The sequence below is a fragment of the Sorex araneus genome, chromosome 4 (assembly GCF_027595985.1).
Source record: "Sorex araneus isolate mSorAra2 chromosome 4, mSorAra2.pri, whole genome shotgun sequence".
NCBI classification, from domain to species: Eukaryota; Metazoa; Chordata; class Mammalia; order Eulipotyphla; family Soricidae; genus Sorex; species Sorex araneus.
In genome coordinates this window covers 215,649,060-215,667,053 of record NC_073305.1, presented here as the reverse complement: position 1 = coordinate 215,667,053, position 17,994 = coordinate 215,649,060, and the positions used below count along the sequence as shown (strand labels likewise).

Sequence of the window (17,994 nt, the reverse complement as noted above, 5' to 3'; positions counted from 1 at the left end):
CCCTTTCTCCCCACATCCTCTCCAACAGCGGTTGCTTTTGTTCTTTTGGATGTGTGCTAGTCTCTGTGGTGTGAGGTGGTATCTCAAAGTTGTTTTGATCTGCATCTCTCTGATGATTAGTGATGCAGAACACTTTTTCATGTGCCTTTTGGCCATTCGTATTTCTTCCTTGGTAAAGTTTCTGTTCATTTCTTCGCCCCATTTTTTGATGGGGTTGGATGTTTTCTTCTTGTAGAGTTCAACCAGTGCTTTATATACCATTGATATCAACCCCTTATCTGATGGGTATTATGTAAATATCCTTTCCCATTCTGTGGATAGTCTTTGGATTCTGGTCACTGTATCTCTTGCGGTGCAGAAGCTTTTTAGTTTAATGTAGTCCCATTTGTTGATCTCTGTTTTTACTAGATTGCTTAGTTCCGTGTCACCTTTGAAGATACCTTTATCTTCAATATCGTGGAGGGTTTCGCCGACCTTGTCTTCAATTTACCTTATGGTTTGTGTAGACGACATAATCTTACACACAAAAGCCCTAAAATACTGCCAAAAGCCCAATAAATTCAGGAAAGTTACCAGGTACAAAATCAACAGGAAAATCAGAAACAAATTCAGTACCCTGACATATACCAAAGACACCATCCTAGTAACAACCACACCCCCCCACACTAACCCTGAAAAACAGCATGCAGAAATAGGGGGGACAGAGAGGGAGCTGGACCCTGGGTACAAAGACGCTGATGAAAGAAACTTAAGGAGCCACAGGTAACTGGTGACACGGCCACACTCCCGGGCTTGGCAGTACGGGCACTGCTCCGACGGTCACACTAACCAGGTGGGCTAACAGTCAGGGAATCCCATCAAACCAGACACGCTTTCACTAAAGAGGAGAAAACAGGCTACGATGCAGCCATGCCACTGAGGGCGGGCATCTGGGGGAAATGAAACTGGCACCTCATGGGCAAGGCTGTAGCCCGTTTCTCAGAGAACTGAATTATTCCGGACAGGCAACAAACGGAGCGTCCCCCGACAGTGGATGGACAGGGATTGTGGTGTGTGCACATATACACAGAACACATGCACTTGTACACATGTATATGCACACACATACAACCTCACGTATGTGTACATAGTTACTTGTGTGGTTAGACACACACACGTGGACCCCACACATGGAGCATTTCCAAGCCCTAGAATTAGAACCCGGAACTCTCAGCCACCACCTGCCATCTAAGTCCTTTCTCTGACTCTCACAAGCCTGAGCCCCTGATCCACGGTTCTGACACGCCAACTTCCAGAGTGCCAGTGAAAACATTCAACCTTGGATCCTAATACACAACACCTGCATCGCCCGTCTTCCCAGCAAGAAGAGTGCTAGACCAGAAAGGGCTGTTCCCACAGAACTAATTATGTGTCTGAGCCCTCACATTTCTAGAACAAGAGGTGTCTCTCACCTACTACTGAGAACTCAAAAATGTCCGTAGTAACATAATGCTCAAATACACAAGATCAGCCAAAGCCCCGTCACACAGTGAGGCCGGCATGAGGCCCCGTCACACCTGAGGCCAGCTAAGGCAGCACCGGGCCACACATGGTCTGCCCACAGACGGCTGCCACACTAGGGCAGACCGGTCTCTGACCGGCGGCCCCAGACTGTCCATGCGTGAGCTCGGAAGACAGCTCTGCGCAGAAGAAAGCCCAGAAGCCACCTGGTGGCCACAACTGGGACACTATTGACATCCCGCAGGTGAGCAATAGGGAGGGACATCTGGCAAGGCTCTCCTCCCAAGTCACAGTGAACTCCAAGTTGACACACACCCAAAGCAGGCCAAAGACCTGAGAGGACATAAAGAAGTGGCCAGAGCAGGTGACAGTGACCTCAATCTGGGGAGACAGTGCAGGGGTTAGGACACGTGCTGGCAAGTGCAGGACCCAGACTTGAGCCTCTGTTCCACCGGGTTCCTGAAGAATTCCCGGGTACAGCCTGAAGGCCCCTGGAGCACCACCGCGGGGATGGTCCCGAGTACCTCCCAGCCCTGTCAGCACATCCTCAAGCCCCAGCCTTAGCCGTGACCCTCCGCACCACTTGGGAACCCCCCCTTACTGCCCAAAAAGGGGGTGTTCACATCATTCATCAACAGGCGGCATCAGCAGGACCTGGGGGCTCTCGGGTGACTGTAGCTAGGACACTAGGACCAGCCGCACGCCCTGGGTTCAAGCTCCAGCTGAGGCCCCACTGTGCTCCCGGGCCACAAGGGATCAAGGGGCACTCCCCTCCCTGCTCTGGGCCAGCCAGGGGCACTGAAGCAAAGCATGGCTGTTCGGAGGTGCGGGAGGACCAGAGGGAGGCCTGTGCCTGGCTTTGCCTGTAGGAGGCGTCCAGTGCAAAATCAAAGGGAATCTGGGCGGGCAACAGGCACAGCACAGGAGCACCAGACCAGGAGAGAAACTTGACTTTTTTTCCCAAGACAGGGAAAAAGTCACTGTTTCCACACAGAAAGCAACCTCTATCACCAGTCAACTGTAACACTTTCTCAGGTGAAAAAAAAAAAAGTCAGCTCCTGGACTGGAGCCATAGCACAGTGGGGGAGGGCATGTGCCTTGCACGCGGCGGGGTTTGATTCCCAGCACCCCATAGGATCCACTGAGCACCGCCAGGAATGATTCCTGAGTGCAGCCAGGAGTAATGCCAGTGCATCGCCAGGTGTGACCCAAAAAAGTCACCTCCCCTCTGCTCCTACCCACCCCTTCCTACCAGCAGATCTGAGTTTCATGCCTCGCTTTGTGGGATTGTGTATGGGGGGAGGGGCTAGGGCCAGGTCGTATTGAGGTGGGTGATACCCGACCAGGAAGGACCACAGACATCTTAGCCCCAAGACCTTAAACATTTATCCTTTTTCTTTCTTCTTCTTTTTTTTTTTTTTTTTTTGGTTGGGATTTCGGATCACACCCTGCTGTGCTCAGGGAACCACACGGAGTGCAGGGGCTCGAACTTGGGTTGGGCCAAGGGAAGCGCCCTACCCACACCCGCGATGCTCAGTTACTCCAGCTCTGCGTCCAGGAATCACTCCCGGCGCTGAGCTACATGCCCAGCGGTATCCTTTGCACTTTTGGGGGAGTGGCCCCCGAGCAGTATTCCGGAGGTCCGGGGCCTCACCAGCAACTGTCGGCCAAGCGGCCGGGGCGGGATGCGCGGTCGCACTGAAGCAGTGCAAACTGGGCCACCCGCACCCGGAGGCACCGGGGCCTCCAGGGCTGCACCAGGAGAGGCTCAGGGGGCCGTGTGGGGCGGGGGCCACACCCTAACGGCGCGGTGTCTCCTGCCCAGCTGTGGACAGTTTCACAAGCACCAGCACAGACACAAGGTAACAACAGAAGGGGCCACAGGGAAGCCGCAGGCCCCCCAGGGCCCTGAGAAACGGATGGGATCCATCCCGACACCTGCCACTCACCGGGAAACCACGCAGCCCTCGAGGGAGCCAGGTGGGCGTGGGAACAATGAACCCCTGAAGCGGATTCAGCGTTCACACTCTTGGAAGCCGGTGTTAGTTACCTCGAGACGTTTTTCTTTCCGAAAAGACGGGAAGACAGCCCGTGCCTGCACTCTGACAGCGAGTTCCCGACGGGTCGTGCACCGCCCGAGCGCACCCAGCGCCTGCTCGGCGCAGCACCGCCCCCCCTTCCCCCCGCCCATCCACGGACCCTGCACGAGCACCGCCGGCGAATCCACGTGCGCGGGGGTCTCGCTCCCCGGCGATGCCCGAGCCCCCGCGGCAGGAAGGAGACGTCCCACCGCCCGCGACGACGGCCGCGACCCCCGCGACCTCACCTGGGAGAGGAGGCTGCGGCTCGGGCGGGGCAGGGACTCGAACCCCAGGCTGCGAGACGGGGCGCACACGCGCCTCCGCCCGGGCCGCGGGGCCGCCGGGAGCCGGAGCCCGAGCCGGAGCCCGGGCGGGCGCGGCGAGGGGCGGGGCGGGGCGGGCGGCGCGCGCACGCGCACACACGCTGGCGCGCGCTCGGGCTCGTGCGCGCGGGGCGAGCTCGCGGGAGGAGCTCCAGGATAGAGGCTCACCGCGCCGCCATTCTAACGCAGGCGCGGTGGCCAAGTGGTAAGGCGTCGGTCTCGTAAACCGAAGATCACGGGTTCGAACCCCGTCCGTGCCTGGCAGAGCTCGGCTCCCCGGCGGGCGACTTTTTAGGGTCCGACGGCTTGGCGTTGCCGGAGTGGGCACCGAGGGGCCCCAAGCTCCGCATTTAGAGACTCGTCCCGCGGCCCAACTGTTTTCAATCCGTGTGGAATCGGGACTTGCCCCTCGGAAGGGAAGTGAAACACGGCGGGTCCTGCAGTTACCGACAGCCGGCAGGCAGCACCCCCGCGGCCGCGGGCACCGTGGGGTTCCCAAGCGGGTTTCCGAGCGCTGCACGTCAGCGTCCCCGGGGGCACGAACGCCGGCGCCGGCCCACACCCCGGGTCTGGCTGGCGCGTTGCCAGGGAAACTCGCGCAGGCTGCTACAGAGAGAGACTGTCACCCAGAAGCCCGGCACCCCGGGCTTGCAGGTCCCGCCCGTCGCTCGGCGCCTCCCCTCGCCCGCTGTAAGAGCCCGGTGGTCTGCCCTGCCCTCGGCTTTTGGGCTCTCTGCGAGGCTCCCAGGTACAGCCGGGAGGACGTTTATACCGTGATGCAAGCCTGCAGAAGCCCCAGGGTCGAGGCACTGGAAAACCGCCTGACCTAGAGCCTGATTCCTGATGGAAGGAGGCGCTACTGCAGCGCCGGTGTAGACCTGGTGGGCAGCCCCGTCAGGCCAGGCTCCCGGAGCGACAGCCGGGCAGAGCAGCCTGCCGGGCCAGGGGGTCAAAGCTTGGCTGGAGGCAGGCGGGTGAAAACTCTAGAAGCCTGGGGCTGGAGCGATGGCACAGCGGGTTGGGCATTTGCCTTGCACGGGCCGACCTGGGTTCAATCCCTAGCACCCACATGGTCTCCCGCGCCCTGCCAGGAGTGATTCCCGAATGCAGGGCCAGGAGTAACCCCTGAGCATGTCCTGGTGTGACTCAAAAAGCCAAAAGCTTCCTGTAGCCCCCAAGTCTAAAGTGGGACCTGATAACACCATTCCCTGCCCGCTCCTTGAAGCTCCAACAGCTACCTTCTAAGCAAGGATGTATTTTCGGGACACCAGGGGGCGGGTGGGGCAGGAGAGCCAGCAGGGTGCACGCAGGTGCTTGCCAGGTGCTTGCTTGCCTTGCATGAGGCCAAGCCGGGTTTGATACCCAACACCCCATAGGGTTCCCTGAGTACAGGGGGAGAAAGAAAATGAATGTAGCACTTTTAACACATCATCCTGAGGGGATCCTATCAAAGTCAGGTTCTGAATGTTGGTCTTGGGGTGCGACCAAGAACAACAGGCCTCAGAACAGTCCTTGTGCCAAATGAACAGTCCTTACTTAGGGGGACAGCGAGAGTAAAGTGAGCTGTGGAAAGGGTGCAGGCACGTCTTCCCAAAAACTTGCACATTGCTTAGGTTTGTGTGTGTGTGTGTACAAAAGGATTATAGTCCATATGTCTGTGCCCACCCCCAGAGTCAACTCCGTAGTCCAAGAGCACAAAGATGCCATCTTTGAGTGCAGGCAAATTAGCATTATACCAATGTCAGGAGAGGCTTGCTGGAGCACGGCTAATTTCCACCTCTCTTGAAACCTCTTGTAGAACTCACTTTAACAAATGCCATTTTGTAAGCAGAAAGAGCACATGGACGATCCGTGTCTGGGTGCGCGAGTGAATTTCAGGGTCTCTACGCAGTTCACACCCACTCTGAAGGCAACACTGCATCAGGCCCTTGATGATGAATAGCTCCAGGTGGGGCGAACAGTGGGGAGAAATTGAAGGTAAAATTACAGGTGACCCCGGGCATTCAAAATTCCTTGTCTCACCATACCCTCCCCCAAGGGGTGCCCGTTAACTCGAGGCTGATGGGAAGCCGCCTGGCAGCACAGGGCGTGGTGAGCACCTGCCCTGGCTGGGAAATGTCTAATCCTGCGTCTTCTGGTCACAGAAGGCTCTCGGCCTTCTTCCACCTCTTAGCCCTGCAGGCCGGCCCTATCCTACAGGCTGCCCCAGGGGCCAGTGATGACAACACGATGGTGGTCCAGTGTCTCTCAGTCTTTCTGCGCCTGCGGAGTTGCACTGACCCTTGGACCAGATGGAGAAGACTAGAGACAAGGGAAGTTCTTGAGACTGTCATGAGGGTGGTGGGCGGCGAGCAGCAGAGCGCGAGCCTTGTGTGTGCCAGGCCTGAGCACTGTGAGATGTGATTCCCCCACGCCCTAAACCCCCCAAAGGGAAAACGATAAGGAAGAGGACACTGGTAGGGCAGCACAGTGTGTGGGTGCTGGAAGTTTACATCATCTGTTCATAAGAAAACCCAGCATCCCATATGGTCCCCCGAGCACCGCCGGGAGTGATTCCTGAGTGTATGAGCCAGGAATGACCCCTGTGCATTGCCGGGGGGGGGGCCCCCCCAAAAAAAAAGAGGGGCTGGAGCGATAGCACAGCGGGTAGGGCGTTTGCCTTGCACGTGGCCAACCCGGGTTTGATTCCCAGCATCCCATGTGGTCCCCCGAGCACCGCCAGGAGCAATTCCTAAGTACAGAGCCAGGAGTAAACCCCTGTGCATCACTGGGTGTGATCCAAAAAGAAAAAATAAAGAATTTTAAAATTAAAAACATATATAAGAAAAGAAAGCCCACAGGTAGGTGGACTTGAGTCATCCCACCACCCCTAGCCCTTGTGTTGCTCGGGGCCCACGGCGCTGCTTCCCCTTGCTGTGATTTCATTCTCTCTTGTCTCTTTGGTTTCAGGGCCTCTGACCTGGGTGCTCAGGGGCTACTCCCAGTCATGCTGGGCTGGGGGGCTATGTGATGCTGGGGGGTGAAGCCAGAACTCTTATATGCAAAGCAAGTACCCAGCCCTATATGCTCCCCCCCCCCACCCCTGCACTCACTGTGTCTGTTTCCAAAACACACTCAGCTAAGCAACAGAGAGCAATGTAAAGGAGGGCAGAGACACCGAGAGGCGGGTGCCCAGCTGGGCAGGGCCCAGAGGGCACAGGGTGAGCAGGTCCCCGAGAAAACCTCACCCTACTCCCTGCGCCTTGGTAGCTCCCACACACCCCGCTCTGCCCTGCCCTGCCTCCTGCCTCCACTGACTTCAGTCTTTGAAAACCTCCCTCAGAGAAGAAAAAGGGGCTCTTCAGAGCAAGCGAGGGCCTGTGAGCAAGCCGAGAACTACAATGCAGAATTGCACAATTCCTCAGGCGCAAGTCGCACTTTGAAGCAAGTATTGTGGTAGGTCCCTGCAGTCTCGGGTGCTGTTGATACCACATCAATTTACATGTTGCTGAGCAAGCTCGCCACACACATTTCCACAGACTGGGTTCTCTTGTATACCACCATCCTGGCCCTTCCAATGGGGACTAGGTTTTATTCCCTGAGTGTAAAAAGGAATTCCCAAATCCAAGGCCACCGGATGCAAAAAAAAAAGGTCCAAATTGCTGAAATGCCCGCATTAGACAGTCAGCCTCTGGAGACCCACCGTGCCAGTTCTCAATCCCTGACCAGGAGCATCAGGTCACTTCTGATGGCATTCTGGTAACCTCCCAAGGCCACACTCATCTTGCCAATGACACCAGGGACGGAGCTGAGGAGGCCCCACCTGGTACCATCCAGCGCTAGCCAGCAAGAAAGCAAAGCCCAGCAGATCTCAAAGAATGGAATTTTTTGTTGTTGTTCTGTTTAGGGTCTACACCAGAGAGTGCTCAGGGCTTATTCCTGGCTCTGTGCTCAGGGATCACTCCTGGCAGACTCAGGGGATGCCAGGGACTTAACCTGGGTCAGTCACATGTAAGGCAGATACCCTATCAGCTATCCTATCACTATCACTCTGGCCCCTGGAATTCTTTTTTATTGAGGGGGGGGAGGGTTTTTGACCCACACCCAATGGTACTCAGAACTTAGGGAACCATACGGGGCGCTAGGGATAGAACCTGGGTTGGCCGCACGCAAGGAAAGTGCCTCGACCACTATTCTATCCTTCTGACTCTCCACCAGCCCCTTTTTCTACCCAAGAAATACATTCCAGGCAAGCGCTGCCAGAAAAACCTCAGTTTCGTGACATGATGCGGTTTGTAGTAATTCAGTCCTTACACATTCAGAAAGCTTTCTTTCACTCCACCAAATCCACCGTCTCCCCTGAAAGTTATGCAACCTCATATAAGGTATCAGAAGTTTCAGAAGCTTTATGAAACCAGGAGTGAGAAGACCCAGGCTGCGTGTGGAGACGACTCGTCCCTGGCCGTCAGCTCCATGGCGCCCTTGGAGAGGCCCCAGCACGGCTGTACCTGGACTCCGTACCCAGGACATGGGGAATCGTAACCAATCCGTGTGGACCCAGCAGCTCCCCGAGTGTGCTGCAGGGGTCACACAGGCAGCCTGATGGGAGACGCCAAAATCTCCCCCACGGCTTGCAGTGACCGCAGCCCAGCCTCGGGAACCTGCCAAGCTTTCTCGGCGTGCGCAGCAGTGTTTGTCTGAGGCGGGAGGGGGCGGGGTTGGGCAGCCAGGGCTCTGGCCCGGGGCTCACAAATACAAGGTCAAGTTTGGGACCCGCTGGGCCGATGGGGAATGGGGACGACGCAGCCACTCCCTGACTTACGCAGGCTGCTCTCGCCCCTGCGAGCAGGTTTTCCGCTCTCTTGGCTCCTAAACCCCCACCCCAGTCCTTGGCTGTGGTATCCCCGCGCTGGTGCCCAACCCTTCTGTTTCAGCTCTCTCGGACTTGCCCTCGGACAGTGCCCCTTGGCCTCCGAGGCCCGCTGGAGAAAGTGCCTCACAGGAGAACTCCTGGGCTCAGATTGGGCCCAACTCAGATGACACTGCCCACTCGGGGTCAGTGACACGTGCGAAAGGCCCTTTCATCATGAGATCCGGTCCCAGGTCCCAGGAATCAGGGTGTGAATGGACCTGGGAGGCTCTGTCCAGCCCACCTGACCCTTGGCCTTCCTGCGCATGGCAGCAGTCACTGCTTAACCCTCCCCGGGCCCTTCATAAACTCTGGTGACCGCCAGGGGGATCTTTGCACTGGACTCCTAACAGGTGCCCGCATCGCCCTTCCACAGTCTCGAGCTCCCTGAGAAACAGCCCAAGAGGCCGCCGCCCGCCACACCAGACCCAGCTCCTGCTGTGCTGCCCCAGGCCACCCGTGTCCCCCTATCATACTCCCTCCCTAAATATGGACAAAAACACATCAGCCTTGGCACTTTCTTCCTCTGTGCCTGTTGCATCTGCTGTTCCCTCTGCAAGGCCTTCCGCCACCTCCATCTTCCAGAAAAACTCCTACCCAGGCCACAAAACCCTGCCTCTCCCTAACTCAGCCGAGTCTCAGCGGGAGGAGTTGCTGCCTCCTCTCTGGCCCAGCACAGAGCACTGCATCGCCAGCATGTGTCTCCCGACAGCCAGGAGGCGCGGAACCCGGCGTCGCCTACCCCACAGAGTGGGGCACATCGTGAGCGCATGTGAAGCCTTGGGCCTAGGAGCTCGGGGCGCCCTCCGGGGCCGCACATGTCTGCAGATCCTACGCAGGAGAGACCCGAGAATCCCACTCAGAGGGAAACTGCAAAACGCACAGCAGCCTTGCAGGGAAGCACTGACCCTTGGGGCGAAGAGAGGAACAAAGCCTGGGATGAAGTGCACCAGGGCAAAGACTCTGTACCATGGGGGTCCCAACGCATTTGGTCTGTCACTCCCTTTCCAGCGAAAAAAAAAATCACTCAGCACCCCTGGAAACCTGCCCTCTTTAAGTGAACAGAAAATGCTTCCTACTACCACCTCTATCACACACACACACACACACACACACACACACACACACACACATACACACAAACACACTGGGGAGCATCACCCACCCACTTTGGGAAAACAAGAGAGAAAACATTCATGAAAACATGGAACAAAATAGAGTGAGGGCAGGGAGGGCCCAGGAACGGTTCAGAGAAAGTAACTGCTTTGGCCTCACAAGTGTGGGGCTGAGTGGGACCCACGCGCCCCCTCCCCACTTCGTCCTGGGCAGCTCCCTGCAGTGAACACCAATGCCGCCACAAGCACACAGCCTCTGAGAGGTGCACTGGCAACAAGGGGAAGAGGAGGAAGGAGGAAACTATTTAGCACCCAAAGCCACACACAGAGGAAACTTGGCAGGTGTTCTGCGGTGGCTCAGGGCCTAAGACAGTGCCCACCCTCGTGTGACCTGTGTCAAAGGGCACCCTGGTACAGAAACCACTCAACACCTTGGTACAGAAACCATTTTCCAGATCCCGACGCACCAAGTGGTGAGAAACGGGGGTGGGAGGGAGGAAGGATGAAGAGGGGCTCATCTTCCTCCAGACCTTCCACCTGGAACCCAACTGCCTCTCAGTGTGGGGCACTTCCTGGCCCGCAGAGCTGAGAGCCCGTGCCCTGGCCTTCCAGCCTCTGTCCACGTCCTCCACCTCCACAAAGACCGGGCCACGACTCATGGAACAGAAGGCCCGGCTTCCTCAATACACTGGCCCACAGCCCCTGTTTCTTGGACTCTGATGGGAACAAGAAATCAAACTGGGGCCGAGGAGAGCACACAGGGGGAGGCACTTGCTCTGCACGCAGCTGACCATGGTTCAATCCCTGGCATTGTCCGTGCTCCCCTGAGCACCACCAGGAGTTCAGAACACTGCTGGCAGCATCCAAAAAACTAAAAAGAAAAGAAAATCTTTTGGGGGGTGGAGAATTAGTACGTGGGCAAAGTGCTTGTCTTGCACGTGGCCAACCTGGGTTCAACCCCCAAGCACCGTCTGGGATCATTCCTGAGCACAGAGCCAGGAGCAGGCCCTGAGCAGGTGTGGTCCCAAATTCAAAACAATAAGAAGAAAACCACATCGGAGGGGCCGGAGCGATAGCACAGCGGGGAGGGCGTTTGCCTTGCACGCGGCCGACCCGGGTTCGATCCCCGGCATCCCATATGGTCCCCCAAGCACTGCCAGGAGTAATTCCTGAGAGCAGAGCCAGGAGTAATCCCTGAGCATTGCTGAGTGTGACCCAAAAAGCAAAAAAGCAAAAAAAAAAAAAAAGCGAAAAGCAAAAAAAAAAAAAAGAAAGAAAGAAAGAAAACCACATCGGAGGGCGGGAGACCTGCAGCTAGCTCCTGGGCGGAGGGCCAGCTTGCAGGCGTCCTTTGCTCCATGTCCCCCAAGCCGAATGCTCTGCTGTTTGGGGTCCCCGGTGCCATCACAAAGACTGTATTGTTGCCACCAAGGGTGTGTGGGGCCCTGCCACTCAGTGTCACATCACACCACAAAGATTCACAGCCTACAGGACATGCCCCCTGGTCATGGCAGAAACTGCCACAGAGAGAAGCGGGGGGGGGGGGGGGGGGGGCCGGGGGCCGGAACCAGTGCTGCGCTGGGCCCCCAGCGCTTGCTCACCTCCCCTGGCTCCAGTTCTTTTCTCTCCGCTCTCCAGCGCCGCCTGCTGTCAGCCCGAGGGAACGCAGGCCGGAGCTGCCCAATCTTTCACTCCTCTGATGTTTTAATTTGGGGGGGGCGGGGCTGGTGGACAGGAGTGCTCGGGAGTCACTCCTGGTGAGGTGCTCCAGGGTCCACGCAGGGCCAGAACTCAAGCCCAGGGTTCCTGCACGCAAAGCCTGCGCCCTGGCTTTTGGGCTCTCTCTCTAGCCTCATCATCTGATTTAAAAGAGAAGCCAGATTTTGCTTTGTTGGTTCTGTGCTCCAGGCTTACTTGACCCCTGGCAGTGCTCAGGGGTTACTGGTAGCTCTGTGCTCAGGGCTCTCTCCTGGTGGAGCTGGAGGGGGGACACAGATGTAATGCCAGGGATGGAACTAGGGTCCATGGTGTGCAAGGTAAGTACTTGCCCCCTCCCCTACTATCTCTCTGGCCCTCGATTTGAGGGTTTTTTTTTTTTTTTTTTTTTTTTGCTTTTTGGGTCACACCCGGCACAGGGGTTACTCCTGCTCTGCACTCAGGAATTACTCTTGGCGGTGCTCAGGGGACCCTATGGGATGCTGGGAATAGAACCCGGGTCGGCCGCCGCGTGCAAGGCAAATGCCCTACCCGCTGTGCTATTGCTCTAGCCCCTGGAGTTGAGTTTTAAATGTGAAAGTTCCTGATTAAAAGATGTTGGCAACCTCACGGAATTGGTCACTATCATTGGCATGCTCTGCAGGACGAGTTCTGTGAGGCTTGTGGCCTGCCAGTTACCAGCTCTGTTTAAAAATTGCCAAGTGCCTGGCGTTTGTTCTTAACTCAGAGCCAACTTGAGAGGGGGCAGGAGGTGCACAGTCCTCGGGCTCCGGAGGTGGGGGGCAGAGTTCAGTGCCACGGGGCCCATGGAATGACCCTCTTTCCACAGGGGCCCGGCAGCTGGATCCCTTTCCCAGTCCTGCTGAGATGCCCAGCATCCCCCTCTGTTTTCCCCCGAGGGGCCCTGAGCCCAGCCCGGGCTAACGGAGAGCTGGAAGGAAGCGGCCCTGTGCCAGAAGTGTCACCCTCAACCCACCGCCCCACACTTAATGATAATTAAAGGAGCAAATGAGAACACTGCCGCTTGCTGAGCTCTGAGCCAGACCTGGTAGGCACTTGGTGTGACCCATGCCAATGAGGCCTTTCAGCAGCCACCAACCTAAGCTCAGGAAAGTGGAGTTTGTCCCTGGTTCCAGTTGGACCACTGGCCTTTCTTACCACTGCAAAACATTTCTGTCCAGGATTGCCTTGGGCAGAGGCGCAGCCCCCCAGAAACCTCAGCTCCCCCAGCCTCCCAGCCACTGCCCCACCCCACCCCCGCCCCCTTAAGAAAAGTGCCATGCGCAGATGCCAGGTCTCTCTGCCAGTACCTTCCTTCTCCTTCTGGGGGAGGGGCGGTGCCAGAAACCACACCAGGGGCCTTGAGCAAGCAAGGGCTAAGCCCTCTGGCTGGCCCCGCGCCCTTCCTCTCCTGGCTGACTCACTCTCTCCGGACTCCTCACTCTGCTCCCCAGTGCCAGGCTGGGTGTGGGGGTGCGGGTGCCCCAGGCCTCTCATTCCTAACGCACAGGCCCACAGAACTGGGGTGAGGGTCTGCGGGGGAGGTCAAAGGTTGGTGCCAAGATGACAGCCTGAGGGCAGGACAGGACCAGACTAGGCCCCAATTCCTGTTGTTTCCGAGAGAGGCGGAATTTGAGGGAACAGACACCCAAAGGGGCAGACGGCAAAGGGCTCCCAGGAATCCAGTATCTTGGCTGGAAGGTGGGGGGAGGTCTGGGGGCTTCAAAAGGTATCTGTGGGGACCACATGGCTTAAGACCTCCTATTTGCCAAGAGTTGTTTTGGCGCAATCGTTTGCTCCCCAAGACAGGGCAGGGAGGTGATGGCTCCATTTGTGAGAAGGGGGACAATCACATTAGTCCACATGACATCACTGCTGTGTACATGTGTGCCTGTGTGTGCAGCACTCATATGCGTGTACATGCATGCCTGCACATGTATATGTGTATCTGTGTGTCTGCGTGTATGTGCACATGTGTGTCTGTGTCTGTGCATGTGCATATCTGTGTGTATGTGCATGTGTACATGTTTGCATGTGCATGTCTGTGTGTATGTCCGCATGTGTACATGCACGTGTGTGTCTGCATGTGTATAAGCGCATGTGTGTCTGCGTGTATGTGCACATGTGTGTCTGTGTCTGTGCATGTGCATATCTGTGTGTATGTGCATGTGTACATGTTTGCATGTGCATGTCTGTGTGTATGTCCGCATGTGTACATGCACGTGTGTGTCTGCATGTGTATAAGCACATGTGTGTCTGTGTGTATATCTGCATGTATGTACATTTGCATTTCTGTGAGTATGTGTGTATATGTGCCTGTTTGTATGTGCCTGTGTGTATGTGTGTGCGTATATGCGTACGTGTATGTGCATGTCTGTGTGAGTGCAGTGCTGTGTACACATGCACATGTGCTTGGCCTGTGTGCAGGTATGTGCATGTATGCACATCGAATCTGTGCTGTGTGTGTACTTGTACATTTAAGAGGGGGGTATTTGTTCACTGTGAACATCTAACACTGACCTCACAGGAACGGAAGAGACTTCAAGAGGCTAAATGCAGGCTTTGCACGCTGGAGGCGGTTGTCCACTCCCGACACCATATACTCCCCTGAGTACAGAGCCCAGAGTCACCCTGAGCACTGCCAAGTGTGGCTCAAACGTTTTTTAAAAATCCAACTGCACTTTTATTTTTTTCAGTTTATCTTTTTGATTTGGGGCCACAACCGCAGTGCTCAGGGCTTGCACCTGGCTCTGTGATCACTCCTGGCTGAACTCAGGGGATCCTATGGGGTGCCAGGGATGAACTCAGGTCAGCCACATGCAAGGCAGGCGCAGTCCCCACCATACTCTCACTCTGGCCCCTCTGGAACACTGACCTAGCGCACAGACATTGGGCTGTGTCTGAAGTCATGCATGCTGGGCTGCCCTGCGTGAGTGTCTGCGTGTAGGGGTGCCCAGACTGCACTGCTGCCAGGACCACGCCATGTGGGTGGCACCAGGGTTCACACCCATGGGCTCATGCCCACACAAGACTCCTGGGTTCTGCCCCCTGGAGCGCTGTGCCATCACTTGTGTGAGCTGCTTTGGCGTCTCCCCCTGAGAGTACCCAGAGTCTCAGGAGAGGCTGTGACAGGGCATGGGCACCCCCCCACTTCCCCCAACCTTGGGGCCTGGAATCCGGCAGGGGCTGGTGGAAACTGCCTGTACATGTGGAGCCAGACACTGCGTGCAGGTGGGCCTACTGGGAGGGGGCCTGGCATGGGTGCGGGTGGGCCCTGCTGAGAAGGGGCCTGGCATGGGTGCAGGTGGGCCTACTGGGAGGGGGCCTGGCATGGGTGCAGGTGGGCCCTGCTGAGAAGGGGCCTGGCATGGGTGCAGGTGGGCCTGCTGGGAGGGGCCTGGCATGGGTGCGGGTGGGCCTGCTGGGAGGGGCCTGGCATGGGTGCAGGTGGGCCCTGTACTGGGAAGGGGCCAGGGCGGGCCTTGGGCCTCCTAGGGAGAACAGTGGGTTTTCGCTGGGTCGGAGGCACTTCCTGTACTTACCTGGATGTTAGGCCTGGCACTTGCTTGAGTCACGGGAAGCCCAGTCAGAATGAGCAAAGTCTGGGGGCACTTGGGGTGTGTGTGTGTGTGGGGGGGGGCTCTCTTAAAGCGCCAGGCACACAGCCTTGTTCCCTCTGCAGTGGCTCTTGGGTTGGCACTGAGGGAGCATCCAGATCAGGGGTGGGGGTGGGAGGGGGCCGAGAGGGAGCACCTCCCACTCTGGTGAACCCGGAGCCAGCAGCCAGCAACAGGAACTTCTTGGCTTCCCAGAGGGCCTGGTTTTGGCTGCAGCTCCCTCCGACGTGGATCCCTGCTTTCACAGCAAGCCCCGCCAGCCGTCCCTCTGCTCTGGCCCTGGGCCTCCTCCACTTTCCCCACTCGGAAAATGTCCCGAGGAGTAGAACCCAGATGCACACCATCAGAGTCACCTTGGCCTCAAGACCAAGCGACCAGTCTGGGATTCAACACCCAGATTCAGTCACGGGGTTTGGGTTTTGACCTCCCAAGTCCAGTTACGGGTCACTACGACCCAGTAAGGAAGCCAGGCTCGTCTTCATCTTTCTGTACCCACAGAGTCCTATAGGTTGGGGGTTAATCTCTGGTCAGCTGATCTGGGGGGAGGGTGGGTTGGGTCCCTGGGGGACCTCGAGGTAGCAGGAATCAAAGCAAAGGCCCTTCCCCCTGTGCTGTCTGCAGCGCAGCCAGACTCACAGACAGAGGCCCAGAGAGGTCGGGCAGGCCTCAGGGATGAGGGGAAGTGCAGTTTCTTCCACGGCCACGCGTGAGGGGACACCAGCAGGCCCGGCCCCGTCTGGGCTCCAGAGGGCCCTGACCAGTCCCACAGGGCTCCAGAGCTCAGGCTACCATGGCAACCCCTGCCGACTTGGGTCTCTCCCTCACCCAAGTCAGGGACCTGTCCTTTTGGCCACACAGCCCTAAACTCAGTTCCGTGTCTAGCCCAGAGAGCCACACGTAAACGTGACTTCCACTAACATGGGATCTCTGAGCCTCAACCTTCCCACTTGGAAAGTGGGTGTCATTGGTCAGAGTATCAAGACTGATCCGGGGAGATAGTACAAGGGGACAGGGTACAAATCCTGGATGCAACCACCTGAGTCCTGTTTTTGTTGTTGTTTTTAACGGGGTGGCACACCTGGCAGTGTTCAGTTTACTCTTGGCTCTGTGCTCAGGGACCACTCCTGGCAGTGCTCGGAGGACCATGTGCAGTGCAGAGGATCGAACTGTGATTGGGCACATGCAAGGCAAGTGCCTTAATCCCTGCACTATCTCTCTGGCTGCTTCCTGTGCTTGGCACACAGTAGGGCCTCAGGAGGAAACAGGCAGATTATTACCAGCCCTGAGAGGGACCCTGACCTCTGACGGGCCCTTCTGCCACGGCTCCCCAAACCAGATAAGCAACGATTAGAGAAATCACAGCTGGGACCAGGGGCGCCTGAGCATGAGGGAGCCCACAGGACCCTCTGCCAGCCTCCCCTGTCACCCTCAGCACAGCCTCTGAGCACTCTGGAATTAGGGCCCAACCAGGCCACTGCGCCAGGGTCAGAGGCCAGAGGGTTAAAGTCCTGAGTGGAGGCTGGCAGCCAGCCCAGTGCCCCGCCCCCACCTTCCCCAGCAGGGCACAGGGGTGGGGAGGGAGGGGAGAGCTGGGACTGAGGGAGGGGAGCGCCCGACCCATTCCCTCTGGCTGGGGTCCCTGAGATTCCCCCTCAAGGTGCACGGAGCCCCCACCAGACGGGGCCGTGTTTGGGACTGTGACACAGAGTCGCCAACAGAGGACAGCAAATCCATTCCTTAGATGCCGGGAGCTGTCAGCAGAGGGGTCACACGACGGACTGAGGGGGTTAATTCTGCCTCTGTTAGGTGGACCTCTGTGGGCAAGGGGGGCGCCTCTGTGGAAAGGGACCCTCCAAGCAGGGGTGGGGTGTACAGGTTTCAGGAGGGTGCTGAGCTGGGGGTTTCCGCTTACTCTCAGATCTGTCCTTAGCTTATGGGGTGGGGGTCCCAGGGATGCTTCCCTCATGCTCGCCTCGCCCCACCCCCAGCCTGTCCCAAGAGGTCTCAGAGCCGCAATACAGCGACACTGAAATGGGGAGGTGGGGGCTTGAGGCCTGAGGCTGTAACTTAAATGGGTATCTGGGGAGCCCCTGGGGAAAGAGTGTCTTCAGTGGGGCTCCAGAATTCCTCAGAGAGGCTTAGGGCCCCCAAGGGGTGGGACCCAAGGAGTGAGGGGTTAGTCCTGGGGTGCTGCCTGCACTGTACTGACGAACACTGGGGGTGGCAGAGAGGAAGGGGTGTCTGGCACAGGCTGACGCTGACACTGAGAGTCCCCCAAAGCAGGGGGCCCAGAATTGGAAAGAGCGACCCGACCCGCTCCCCCGCTGGGCTCCCGAGGCGTCTGGAGGAATCCTGCCTGCCCGTGCGGAGGGCGTGTGGGAGTCTGCCCAGCTTTCTCCGCTCCCGGCACCCAGGGTTTGGGAAGCAAGGTCTCACCTGCTCCTGGGTCCCCCCAGTTTGGAGAACCGCGGGCTCTGTCCCCACTAGTGGAGGTGACGGGCCGTCGCATTTCTAGGAATGCCCCTGTCACTGCCTGCATTCGGCGGGTTTCTAGGAAGGGCCCCCTCTGCTCCCCCTGCAACCCCACTCCCGCAGGCCCCCGCCCCCACCCACCACCGGGCGCTGCCTCCCAGGCTCTGGGCTTGGTCCGGGGACTGGGGAGGAGCCGCCTCCCCTGCGTGGCCAACCCCGAGCTGGCCCAGCCCCCGGACGGTCGGCCGGAGGGCGTGGGGGAGTGGGGGGGGGGCGCGCGTG

General features: G+C 57.8%; 1 long non-coding RNA gene and 1 other non-coding gene across 3 annotated transcripts in view; one reads left to right on the top strand and one right to left on the bottom strand.

Moving 5' to 3' along the window:
• Positions 1-3,924, bottom strand: part of LOC129404196 (uncharacterized) — a 35,934-nt gene extending 32,010 nt beyond the window's left edge. For both annotated transcript variants that reach the window (XR_008629757.1, XR_008629756.1), the window contains exon 1: positions 3,827-3,924. This is a non-coding gene — a long non-coding RNA (uncharacterized LOC129404196). The remainder of the gene's footprint in view (positions 1-3,826) is intronic.
• Positions 3,925-4,092: 168 nt separating this feature from the next.
• Positions 4,093-4,164, top strand: TRNAT-CGU (transfer RNA threonine (anticodon CGU)). The gene has a single exon. It is a non-coding gene; the product is annotated as a tRNA-Thr (tRNA).
• Positions 4,165-17,994: the final 13,830 nt, after the last annotated feature.